This window comes from Ambystoma mexicanum, chromosome 8 (genome assembly GCF_040938575.1).
Source record: "Ambystoma mexicanum isolate Mex_15411 chromosome 8, UKY_AmexF1_1, whole genome shotgun sequence".
Classification (NCBI taxonomy): Eukaryota; Metazoa; Chordata; class Amphibia; order Caudata; family Ambystomatidae; genus Ambystoma; species Ambystoma mexicanum.
Window position 1 is genome coordinate 138,729,795 of NC_090929.1, and position 12,221 is coordinate 138,742,015.

At 48.0% G+C, this 12,221-nt stretch overlaps 1 protein-coding gene across 4 annotated transcripts in view; it reads right to left on the minus strand.

Moving 5' to 3' along the window:
* The window catches only part of GARNL3 (GTPase activating Rap/RanGAP domain like 3), a 1,295,083-nt gene that overhangs the window by 530,446 nt on the left and 752,416 nt on the right, over positions 1 to 12,221 (minus strand). The gene's annotated exons all lie outside the window — the stretch shown is intronic.

Consider the following 12,221-nt stretch of genomic DNA (forward strand, 5'->3'; position numbering starts at 1 on the left):
CGACACAACGCGACTCACCTTCGAACTGTTGCTTTGTCGAACAGCACACTGGAGCAACAGGACAACCTATTCAAATCAGCCACCATTCACCGACTGGAACTGCTGCAGCGTATCTCATTGACCTTTCCAGGCAGTTACAACCCAACTCGCAAACCTAAACAGGGAACTTGTTCCAATACACTTGTCCTCTTAGTCACTAGAGACGTATATATTATAACACACAAGGGTGTATCACACAGGGCGCCAAATGTTTTTGGCTTAGACTTAATCAACAAACCTCAACTCTCCCCGGGAGCCCAAACTGTGCCTACGGAATGGTGTTGCGCCACCTATCTAAAAGCGATAGCGGGAGAAATGTTCCTCCACTAGTCTCACAAACAATTTTCTGTCTAAGCTTCTTTCAAAGAAAATCTAAGGTCTCTTCTAATCATTTATAGTCCTGATCAAATAAGATTCAATGGGTGGTATTGCAGCACCCATCCATCTTGCATTTTAAAGGGGGATTTTTGCTTTTTATTCTGCCCACCATTAAGTGTGCATCAAAAAGGATTTGTCCTCAATTAAATACATACATTGGCCCATGGCCCCTTGTGCACACTATGCACAGTAGGATAAAAGAAAAACAAGGTGAACTAAATGAAACAGGTATGTAAAAAGAGAGCTGTCCCTATGCTGTAAGTCCAAAGAAAAAACATGGTTGGTCAACCAGTTTCAGTACATGTCAGTAGTCACTTTCTTCAGGACCATCCAGAGCGGGGGGATTTATTTTTTAGGAATTGCTTTCCTTCCTCCTACGGTGGCTGGCACAGCTTTTTACACCCATGGGGAGAGACAGAGATCATATTGTTCAGTTTTGGGAAGTGCCCCCTGCACTCCTCATTTCATTCACTTTATCCTTTCTGCAGGATTTATACATTCATTACTTAAGTACTACCTAGGCATGGGCATATGTCCTCAGGACATTATGGACCACCTACCTCCGTGGGACCTGTAGCTGTTGGCGGTCTTCACCAGTGTGGGGATTCATTTTAGTTTTCTTAAAATACTGAATTCTGCACTGCCACCTGTGGCAAGAGCACTTCTTGTGCAAGTTGCATCGTGGCATCTGCTCGTTTGCTTGAAGATTCCTTGTATTTTTCACTTGTATCCTAGTGCGGATACAACGCTGGGTCTTTTGCCTGCCTCCTCAGACAAGGCTTGTTCACTCCTGCAGCCTGCTCTGTTGTGGTCCACGTGATGTACAACCCAACTCAACCAGACGCAGCTTCAACCAGATTCTGAGGAGCACCCTGACCAGCTCCATCGAACTCTGCACCCGAACTGCACAGAGCTACCACATGCGAACCTGCTCGACGCATGCTTGCCGCTTGGGCACTCATGATCCAATGCAACCTAACTGAGCTAAATCCGCTTGCATTAATGCTGGAAACAGGGTTCAAGCCCACGAACCCCCAACAAACCAAAACAAGGTACTATTGACCATTATCTGCCGTCTCTGGTCCATTCTGGGCCCTAGATACTGGTCATGGCACTTTTGTACCTTTTTCATCCAAAGACATATCGTTTTTATGGGTAATAATTTTCCTATCACCACAATATTCATACTCAGAGTGCTACATTCTTCTATCTGTTATAAAGGGCAAGATGAGAAGTAGGAGTATTATTACTTCTTCAGGGTCAGCTGCATGTACAATATCGTCAATGTAGTATCAGATTGTGATCCCGAAATCTCCAGTGAAAACAGGCTTCTTGTATTTATAAAAAATAAAATAACTCCCTTTTTCCTCATCCTAAATGACAGTACGCAGAGAGAAGTGCCTACTTGGGATTAAGGTGTACATGGTTTTGTCATATAACTGCCCTATACATATGGACAATCCAGAAGGGATACTCATATATTTTGCAACTGTGAGATTAAAGAAGTACATTACACATGGATATAAAAGCCAGGTGCCTTATAAAATGTTATGTAAAATGTGTTGTGTGTTAAAAGCCATTTCCTGCATTCCACATGCATCCAGTCAGTTCTTCTGAAATAAAACTTTAACCTTAAGACCTTTCCTCTGCTGGTCCTGGAGAGGGAGGTCTGGTTGTCAACAATCAATCAGGTCCATTGCTTAAAAATGTAAATAAATACACTGCTTTTGATGGAAACCACAGTGCAGAAAGATAAAGCCCTGCTTGTTTTTCAGCATAACTGACCTTGAGGTCACAAATCCCATAAAATGTGCATTAAAGCGGGAGCCAGGGCCATTACAAGGTCAGGAAGGGAGAGGCTAAGAAAAACATGAGCCCAAATCTGGCTGGTCACATGCTTAAGGGGAAATGCAATTTAAGAGAACAAAGGTGGGAGTCAGAGAGAGCGAGGCATGTGATGCTGGAATTAGTTAATAGAAAAATAAATTTCTATTGCACAAAAGGGCAGCGTATATGCCACAACGCTCACCCCAGACTTTTATTCAAGGTGACAGTAACCCCCTTGGAAACGTGCCAAATGATTATTGTGTGATAAACATAACAGAAGTTATTAAGGAAAATTTGATTTGGTCCTTCCCTTAATTCCGAGAGATTTGAAAGTTGGTGTGAGACTGAAGGACAAAATTAACATGGGAACTATGAAGTGGCATGATTTTCACTGATACAGCTCCTAAGCAAACAAAGAAAAAACATATCTATGCATAGGAAGGGTGTGCCAACTTCAGATTAGTATCATCTGATTGGCCTCCAACTGTAGTTCTTAAAAATATATCCATATATATAAAGATTTGAAAAAATAGGGTACTTGCCATGTTGATAGATTTTCCATGCCAAACTCACATGCCAGTTTGGGATGACAAACCTTTCGAGTCCCACAGCTTTCCTAACTCACACCCCTCAACTCCTTGTCCTGTTAGCACACAGGTGGGAGATGAGTAGAGAAAACCAACCAATCCCTTCTGCGGGAATCATGACAATTTTGTGATGTCATTTGACTTATAAGAAGACAGGTTTGCATCAGAACTGGGCTTTTTCCACTTTTCCAGGATGAAATCTACTGCTGAACTCTTGCGAGAAACAGCCAAGCAGAGAGACCCCAAATCTTGCATTGGAGACAGAGACCAGGAGACAGAGAAGCTGACTGTGACCCCTTGGAGGAGACAGAGGGGACTATCCTGGACTGACACCCTTGCTGTCCCAGAGGTTCCCTGCTGTTCCCTGATGCCCATTACAAGGCCTCTCCTGTAAGTAAAATTATCCCAAAGCCATAGATTGTGTAGGCCCTTCATTTTTCTCAAGTATTGTTTTAGTATTTCCCCATAGCAAAATATCCTGTTTGTGTAGATCCTTAGCATATTTAATTAAAGTAAATCAATTAATTCCCCTATAGAAATCACAGGATGTATTTTCTTAGCATTTGAAACTAACAAGCTCCTCCCAGTGTGTTTTGAGCAGGTATAGACATACAGATTTGCCAAAAGAATTGATCCCAAATTCCTGTTTCCACATGAGCATGCAGGGTGCAAAACGAAATTCCCCATTGATCCCCTTCATTTTAAATCAGAAGTGTGACGCCTTGTATTTCCTTTGCATATGTGGTGGGAAAAACGAAATTGCCTCTTTGTTTCCATTGTGCTCTGACCCATACCACAAAGCCCTGCCTGTACATTTTAGGTGTGGCAAAATTAATTTTCCCATTGCTTTTCTTTCCCTCATATTGCATCTGTGGTAATAAGTAGAAAACACCATTTTCCCCCTTGAATCCCTTTTCCAAAGAGTGCATTTCTATTAGATCCCAAAACAATGTTCCTATTGTGTTCCCACTCTCTGCCACTGGCCTTCAATTCAGAGGGGTCAAGGCTAATTGATGTTTGGAGGGTAGGGGTTGCTGGGAGAGAAATGTATTATAACCAAATCAGCTATCACTGTGTGTCTTGATTTTTTCTTTATCTGTATTGGTGGGTGATTTGAAAAGAAAACTACAGGAAATTGTGACTGCATATCTCAGTATTATCTCTGTGTTGGTGCCATTACGGGAGTCATTTTTGTTCTTGTGTTGCCACAGCATTGGTGGCTGATGTTAGTCTCTGTCAAATTTGGTTTAAACAAATTCATAAATATATATTCTTATATATTTTCTTCCTACACACCGGCCTGGTTCCTAGTCCATTGTGTCACCGGGTATTTGATGAAGTTGGTTGCGAGACGGGTTGGAGGCCTTACCAAAATGAACCTGAATCAAAATCATAGTGATTTGTTGTGCGCCACCTTGATTGGGGAGAAAGGATCTCCCTGAGTTGAGAGTGACCGCGTAATGAACCACGACACCCAATTCAGATTAAACATGCCCACTTGGGAGATGTTATGGAGATATGAGCATCAGCCATCAGTTAGGGCAGGGGTCTGAAATCTGCAGATCGCCAGGCGTTTTGTAATATGATTCCCATTATTATTATTATTATTATTATTATTATAATAATAATAATTATTATTATATTTATTGAACATGGACCTGGCTTTGAGAAGCAACAGAGCCATTTACAAGCCATAGGGGAAAGCCGGCAGCAACGGAAGCAGACCATAACGGATCATTACAAGGCAGGAGGGAGCTAAGAATGGGGGAAGGGGGAAGGGTGACAATTTGGCAGCAATAAATCTACAAGCAACCAGGGGAGGAACCAGGTGGGAGCCCAGTCTCAGGTTCGGTGGGGAGTGGAGAAGGTGTGGACCATGATACTTCGCTATATATGCGGCCCTGCACGTTGCTCCGGGAGAGCAGGGGGCGGCAGGCACTGTAGATGGACATGCGGGGGTCCAGGGTCCATGCTGACGCGGGGGAGGTCGGTCGTCACCAGCAGCACCTTGCTCTTCGGGTCCGGGGCAGGGGTCTGTCCGTTGCCCGCGGCCCCCTTGGGCGGCGGGATAGGCTCGTAGTGGGCAATGGCGTTGGGTAATTGTCTCGATGCGTTGGGTAATTTTCTCGATGCGTTGGGTAATTGTCTCGATGCGTTGGGTAATTGTCTCGATGCGTTGAGTAATTGTCTCGATGCGTTGGGTAATTGTCTCGATGCGTTGGGTAATTGTCTCGATGCGCTGGGTAATTTTCTCGTTGCGTTGGGTAATTTTCTCGATGCGTTGGGTAATTTTCTCGATGCGTTGGGGACATTTCCATTTCAATGCCAAAAATGCAGGCCCGACATGCAGAGATGGCCCGGTCTTGCTTCTAGTCTATTAAGGTGGAGGAGACCTCGGTGGAAGGGTACAAGAGTATGGCACCCAGTGTGGCACCGAAGCAAAGTTTGTAGTGGAGTGCAGGTGAGGGTAGTGGCAGGGTAAGGGGGAGTAGGTTGCAGAGTAGCAGCATTGGCATTGGGGCAAATCTCCCCATTCAAAATTATGTAAAAGGTTGTGGGTGGCAGGAAGCGGGAAAAAGTGGGCATGTGGGAGGATCCTCCATTATTGAGGGAAGGAAAAGGTCATGGGGAGGTGGCATATGTTTGTTGTGCCGGCTGTGGCAGCAAAACAATATACCAGATTGCACAAACGGAATTACACAATGCCGGTGTTTCAGTTAAGGGGGTCTTACAAGTGAATTCTTGCCGTGGAATATCCTTGAGAAAGATCACTCAGAACATAAATGCCTTAAAATGCATCTGTTATATTAATGTTAAATATTGAAAACAAATAAAATATGTGTAATTAAAATATGTATGTTTTAAAAACCTAACAATACACTGGTTGACAAACACTTTTTTTGCTCCATGAAACATTGTTTTACTCCCAACTTCCAATAGTAGGGAGTAAAATACTCCCACTTCCAAAATTGTATGTGGAGCCCTGGCTATAGAATTAATGAGCAGACTCCTGCGATGAGTGGTAAAGGATAACTCCTACAGAGACTGATTTAGAAAAGCTTTTTACAATGGTGCAACCCCACACATTGCACCTGGGGCCTCATTACAAGTGTGCTGGTCGGGATAAAATGCTGGTAATTCTGGATCTGGCATTTTTTCTGGACCGGCACACTTCAAGTTTGCCAGTGGGGCCCACGGATCTCCCGGCAGGCCTGACCTGCCAGTAGATCAGGCCCCTAACGGGAAATAAATGCCTGAATAAATGCCTGAAACACCAGCAGCGGTAATACCGGTGTCAGTGATTCAGGCAATCCCATGGTATGGAGTCCTATGCGTCTCCATGGCAATGGGAACTTACCGGCTCTCCGCTGGGCGTGATATTCCAGTAATACCGGGATCTCGGGCAGGGGAGATGGTGAAGGCAGTTAGCCGGTATCCAGTATTCTGGAAGAAGGGAAGAAGCCCTGAAGCAAGTGTAATAGGCAAGGGTTTGAAGCGGCAGTGAAGCGACTGGCCGTGGTAAACACATGATTCAGACATGAAGTGAAGTAGCAGAAAGAGACAGGACTCGCCAAAAAAGCAACTTAAAACTCAACATACACAGGCCAGGTTGCTTAACATCTTGCAGAATGGAAAGAAGTTCCTACTTCTTTGAGACTGGGGGCAGAGGTGGGCACTGTCAGAGCAGGGAGATAGGTGAGAGGGCAACACGCCCGCCTATAGAACCAGAGGATGCCGTGCAGCATGGGTGGCACACCTTCCTAGTGATGGAGGAGTCTTGAATTAAGAGCACTATAAACCTCCAGCAGTAATCATGAATAATAATATTAACATGCATCCAATCAGAATCGAAGATTGGTTACTGGACGTGACTGGGCGACTAAGCATGTACGGGCAAACAGTTCCCGGTGACACTGGTGGCACTAGAATGCCTCACTGAATTAACACCAGTAGTGCAATCCTCTTAACCCCCATACAATGGTGTAAGGCGTAAAGCCTATAGTTGTTTGGGGAGAGGGGTAATCCACTATACAACAAAAACCATTGGAAACAATGTGGGTTGTGTCTACTGCCGGCATGCCACACCCGTACTTTGGAATCATGCCTGCGAGGATATAGATTGTATTCAATGGTTTTATTCTCCTTGTTGTTAGGTGTAGTCGAGGCAAATAGTTATATTTGAATTCTGATCTCTGCACCCAGCCCAGCACTCCCATGCTGTATGCATCTTTCGATTGTCTGGCCTAAAGGCACTCTCCCTGGCACATGGCATGTTGAGCACCGCTTCTGTGGTGAAAGAAAATGCAAATAAATAAATGCACATCACCTTTTAACGAAAATAAACAACCCATTAGAAATGATATGATATGATATGGCATTTGTAACGCGCCTATACACAAGTGTTTCAAGGCGCGACGAGGCAGGGAGGGGGGAACAAGGGGAAGACAGACAACGATCCTACTAGGCCATGTTTCATTCAGACCGCGCAATTGCAGGGGGAGGGGGAAGGGAAAAGTGCACGGGGAAGGGGAGGGGGGAAGTGCAGTACAAGTACGTAGAATAAGTAAATAAATAGGGCCAGCTGGTGGCAAGTGCAAGGTAAGTGCAGACAACTGCTGGGAAAGGGGGGGCTGTAGGGATACAGAGACAGTCCCTCAGTGCAGGGGTTGCCAGGGAGGCAGTGCAAGAGGAGAGTGGCTGGGACCAGGACCGAGGTCGGTGAGAGTGGCCCAGTTCCAGATTCGGTGCAGATTCAGTCGAGACTTTAGCAGGGGAGAGGGAGAGAGAAAGCAGAAGCAAAGAGGAAGGTTTTGAGGTGCTTCCGGAACCGGAGATGGTTCTCCTCAAGTTTCAGGGAGGCAGGAAGGCTGTTCCAGAGGGAGGCCCCTGCCACGGCGAGAGATCGACCCCCGACTCGTTGCTTCGAGAAGCGGCTGACCCTGAGGGAGTTGGAGATGGATGAGCGAAGGGCTCGGGAAGGAAGATATTTAGGAAGAGCGAGTTGAAGGTATTTAGGCCCCAGGCCCCAGAAGGCCTTGTGGACAATGCAGAGGGTTTTGAACTTAATCCTCGCAGCCACTGGGAGCCAGTGTAGAGATTTCAGTCCTGGAGAGATACGGTCCCTGGGCTTGAGGCCAAGGACAAGTTTCGCAGTTCTGTTCTGGATGAGTTGCAGGGGGCGGAGAGTGGAGGCAGGCAGATTAAGATAGAGGCTGTTACAGTAGTCCAGCTTCGAGAGAACCAGGGCTCGGGAGACAGTGAGCTTCTGCGGGAAGGAGAGGAAGGGAAGAATACATCTGAGGAGGTGCAGCTGGTAGTGTGACTTCTTAGAGACGTCAGATATATGAGGAGAGAAGGAGAGTGTGGAGTCGAAGATGATCCTGAGGTTTTTTGCCTTGCAGGTAGGAGCAGGAGGAGGGCCAAGCGAGGATGGCCAGAGAGCGACAGGGAAGGAGGGAGTGGGTGTGCCGATGAGTAGAATCTCAGTCTTACTAGCATTAAGGCAGAGGTCATTGGCAGCACACCATTCCTGGATGGCAGACAGACAGTCAGAGATGAGGGAAGGAAAGGAGGAGGCCGAGGGTAGCCTGAAAATGAGCTGGGTGTCGTCCGCATAGCACTGAAAATAGGGGCAGAGAGCGGCGATGCGGTGGGCAAGGAGTGCCAGATACTGGTTGAACAGCCAGGGAGAGAGATTAGATCCCTGGGGAACACCACAGGTGGAGAAAAAGATGTCAGAGAGGAAGGACCCAAGTTGGACCTCGGAGGGTCAATTGGAAAGGAAAGAGGTCAGCCACGCCAGAGCCTGACCAGTGATACCCAGGTCATCACGGAGACGGTTGAGCAGGATGGCATGGTTGACAGTGTCAAAGGCAGAAGAGAGATCGAGCAGAATGAGAACACACGGAGTGTTGGAGTCGAGGTTCAAGAGCAGGTCCTCACGGATGTTCAGGAGAGCAGTTTCCGTGCTTCTGGCCGCTCTGAAGCCAGATTGATGGTCATGGAGACTACCAACAGTTTCAGCATGGAGGTTAAGCTGGGAGATGGCCAGTTTCTCCAGGAGCTTGCCCAGGAAGGGAGTGATGGAGATTGGGTGATAGTTAGCCGGGCAGGAGGGGTCGGAGGAGGGTTTCTTAAGAAGAGGGTGCACAAGGGAGTGCTTGAGGGGGGATGGGAAGACTCCAGAGGCGAAGGAGTGGTTGCAAAAGTCAGCCAGGGCAGGAGCCAGGGAGTCGATGTGGTCCTTGATAGTTTTGGAGGAACAGGGGTGAACCTGTTTAGACGAGATTTTCATAGATCGGACTTGTCTGGAAACCTCGTCAGCAGTAAAAAGTGGAAAGGCAGAGAAGGAGGGAGGAGGGGTGGCTGCAGAAGGGCCAGAGGAAGAGTCGGGAAGAGAGGGAGGGAGGTGATAGGAGGAGAGTGAGGACAGGATGTCCTGAGTTTTTGAGATGAAGTGAGAGGCCAGTGCAGTGCAGAGGGCCTGGGAGGGGACAGGAGAGGTAGAGACTGCAGCAGGGTTGGCAAGCTCCTTGCAGATTTTAAAGAGTTCAGCCGAGTTGTTGGATGCCGCAGAGATGCGGGCTTGGATAAGGGCTCTCTTTTTGGTGAGAACGGAGAGACGGTATTGCCTTTGGAGCAGGCGGCAGGCCAGTTTATCAGAGGATGAACATGAAGCACGCCATTTCCTCTCAGCCACCCTGCACTTGCGTTTTAGGGTGACGAGATCTGAGTCATACCAGCAGTTACATTTGGCTTTGGGCTTCAGGCGGATTCTCATGACAGGGGCAAGGATATCAAGAGTATCAGATATAGCAGAGTGGAGCATGGAGAGGGCTGTGTCAGGGTGGGAGTCAGCCGAAGGGGTAGTGGGGGGCGAGAAGGTGGTAGCGAAAGCCTCAACTGACACGCGCTTCATGGGTCGGATGACCGAGAAGGTGGGTGGCAATGATGAGGGTGGCTTTGCCTGTGGGGTAGGAAGGGTGAGGTGGGAGGTTAGGAGAAAGTGATCACTCCAGGAGAGAGGAGTGGAGAGAGGGACAGAGAGGGGAAGGTCAGAAGAGATCAGAGCATCAAGAGTGTGCCCTGCAGAATGAGTAGGCCCAGACGGGAGAATAGAGAGTGAGAGAGAGTCGCAGAGGTCACGAAAGAGTCCAGTGGGGGGACAGGAGGCATCAAGGTGGATGTTGAAGTCGCCAAGAAGGAGGAGTTGAGTGGTTGAGGACAGGAGTGAGGAGGAGAGGTCAGCCCACTCAGAGAGGAAGGAGGAAATTTGACCAGGTGGCCGATAGATAGTAGCCACAGTAAGGGAATGGCTAGGAGAGAGAGAGAGTCGGCAGACAAGACATTCAAAAGAGGAGTAGGTCTGCGTAGGAGTGACAGTGGCAGGAATCCACTCAGGGAAGATAAGGGCAACACCCCCACCTGCACGGTTGGGCCTGGGCACGGAGAAGATCTTGTAACCGTCAGGTAGGAGTGTGTCAAAGCTGGTGACAGAGCTGGCTGTGAACCATGTCTCAGTGAGACCGAGGACGTCAAGGTCCAGTTCCTCAAGAAGGCGACAGATATCAGAGGAATGCTTGATGGCAGAGCGAGAGTTAAGAGTGGCAATGTGGAGAAGGTTGCCAGCCTTGAAGGACTTCCGGGGGGGGGGGTACAGATTAGAGGTACGCCCTGCGGAGGTGTAGAAGAAGGAGGTGAAGAAGGAGCACGAGAGGGGGCAGGGAGGGAGGGTAGAGGCAAGGTAGCCGAGGACAGAGGAGGGGGGACAGCGGGAGAGGAAAGGAAGTTGATGAGGCGAGGGAAGCGTCTATCAAAGAGGTGAAGGTTGGCCTGAGGACCTTGGACCAAGACGGTCCCATTAGCATAGACATTAATGATGGCCTTAGAGGAGCGGAAGGGGGCCAGGAGGACATCCCAACGGGTGCCACCATTAATGGGAGAAGAGGAGAAAGGAGAGAGCCCAGAGACCATATGAAGGGTCCATAGGTCAGGCGAAGGCACAAAAAAGAGGATGTCAGTAAGAGTTTCCTTGGAGCAGGCACTGGTATAGGTGTCAGCGATAGGGAGGCCTGGGTTGGAGACCAGGATGTCCTTTTTAAACTTTTTCCTACCAGATTTAGTGAGGAGAGCAGGATAGTCGATGGAGAAGCAGTTAGAGAAGATAGGCGAGATAGAGAGCACCATGGAGTAGGAGGGAGTGGGGGGGGAAGACAGACGATGCGAGAGCCCGCAGACAGGAATAGAGCGGCAGGCACAGGTTTACCACAGTTCAGAACAACAACAGTAATGCGTATTAGGTACACAGTGGAGAGCCCACCTAAGTTTGAGAATCCTGCGAGGGGAGAAAAACCCTAGTTTACCACATTTCAGAACAACAACAGTAATGCGTTTAGGTACACAGTGGAGAGCCCACCTAAGTTTGAGAATCCTGCGAGGGGAGAAAAACCCTAGTTTACCACATTTCAGAAACAACAACAGTAATGCGTATTAGGTACACAGTGGAGAGCCCACCTAAGTTTGAGAATCCTGCGAGGGGAGAAAAACCCTAGTTAACCACAACTGTTGGACACAGTGAGGTGAAGACACCAATGCGAATGTAGTGACCCGGTGTAGGTGGGGTGGGCCGGGAGAAGGTGGAGATAGCAAGTGATGCTGGCGCCTGGCGTCATATGAAGGTTGATATGTACGCGCCATGTTCTTGGCTTTCTCTTGTCGTTCTTTTGGATACGCCCCCTTGCTAAGTTTAAATCTGGGTGGCAAGTCCTGATGCTGAAGGCTCAGCAGATATCTCTCGTCGACAGGTGGAATTATTTAATTATTTTGATTTATTTGCATTTTTAAAGCGCTCACACAGCCCAGGGCATCGAGGCGCTGTTACAGGAATATGTCTTAGTTGCGTATTTATAACATGCTTAATACCAAGAAGTTTTTAAGTGCGGAGCCGGGGATCGAACCTGTGTTGCTTCGTGTCGTTTTGTTTCTAAGGCTGAGCTATCCTCCTGGGCATTGTGTTGTCCACATGTGCACCAGTGTTTATAATACGCATAGGGCCTCCTAACGAGTTTGGAGGTAGCCATGCTGTTTTTACTGGCATGGCTAGGCCCAAACTTGGGTCCGGGTCACGAAAAATGGGAATTACCGGGCCATTCCGACCTTTGTGGGCCCTGTAATCCCATTCAAGGGACCCGGACCCGGTACGTCCCCATTCCCATTTGAGCCCCCATACGGCTCAACAGGGTCGGACTGGGACAAGAAATAGGCCCGGTCACCCAATAAAAAGTGGCCCACCCTCGCCTCACGACCCTTGACCTCTGATGACATCACCGAAAGTGATGTTCCGGGAAGCGATGAAACACGACCTTTCACCCCTTGACAAAACAGTAAGTG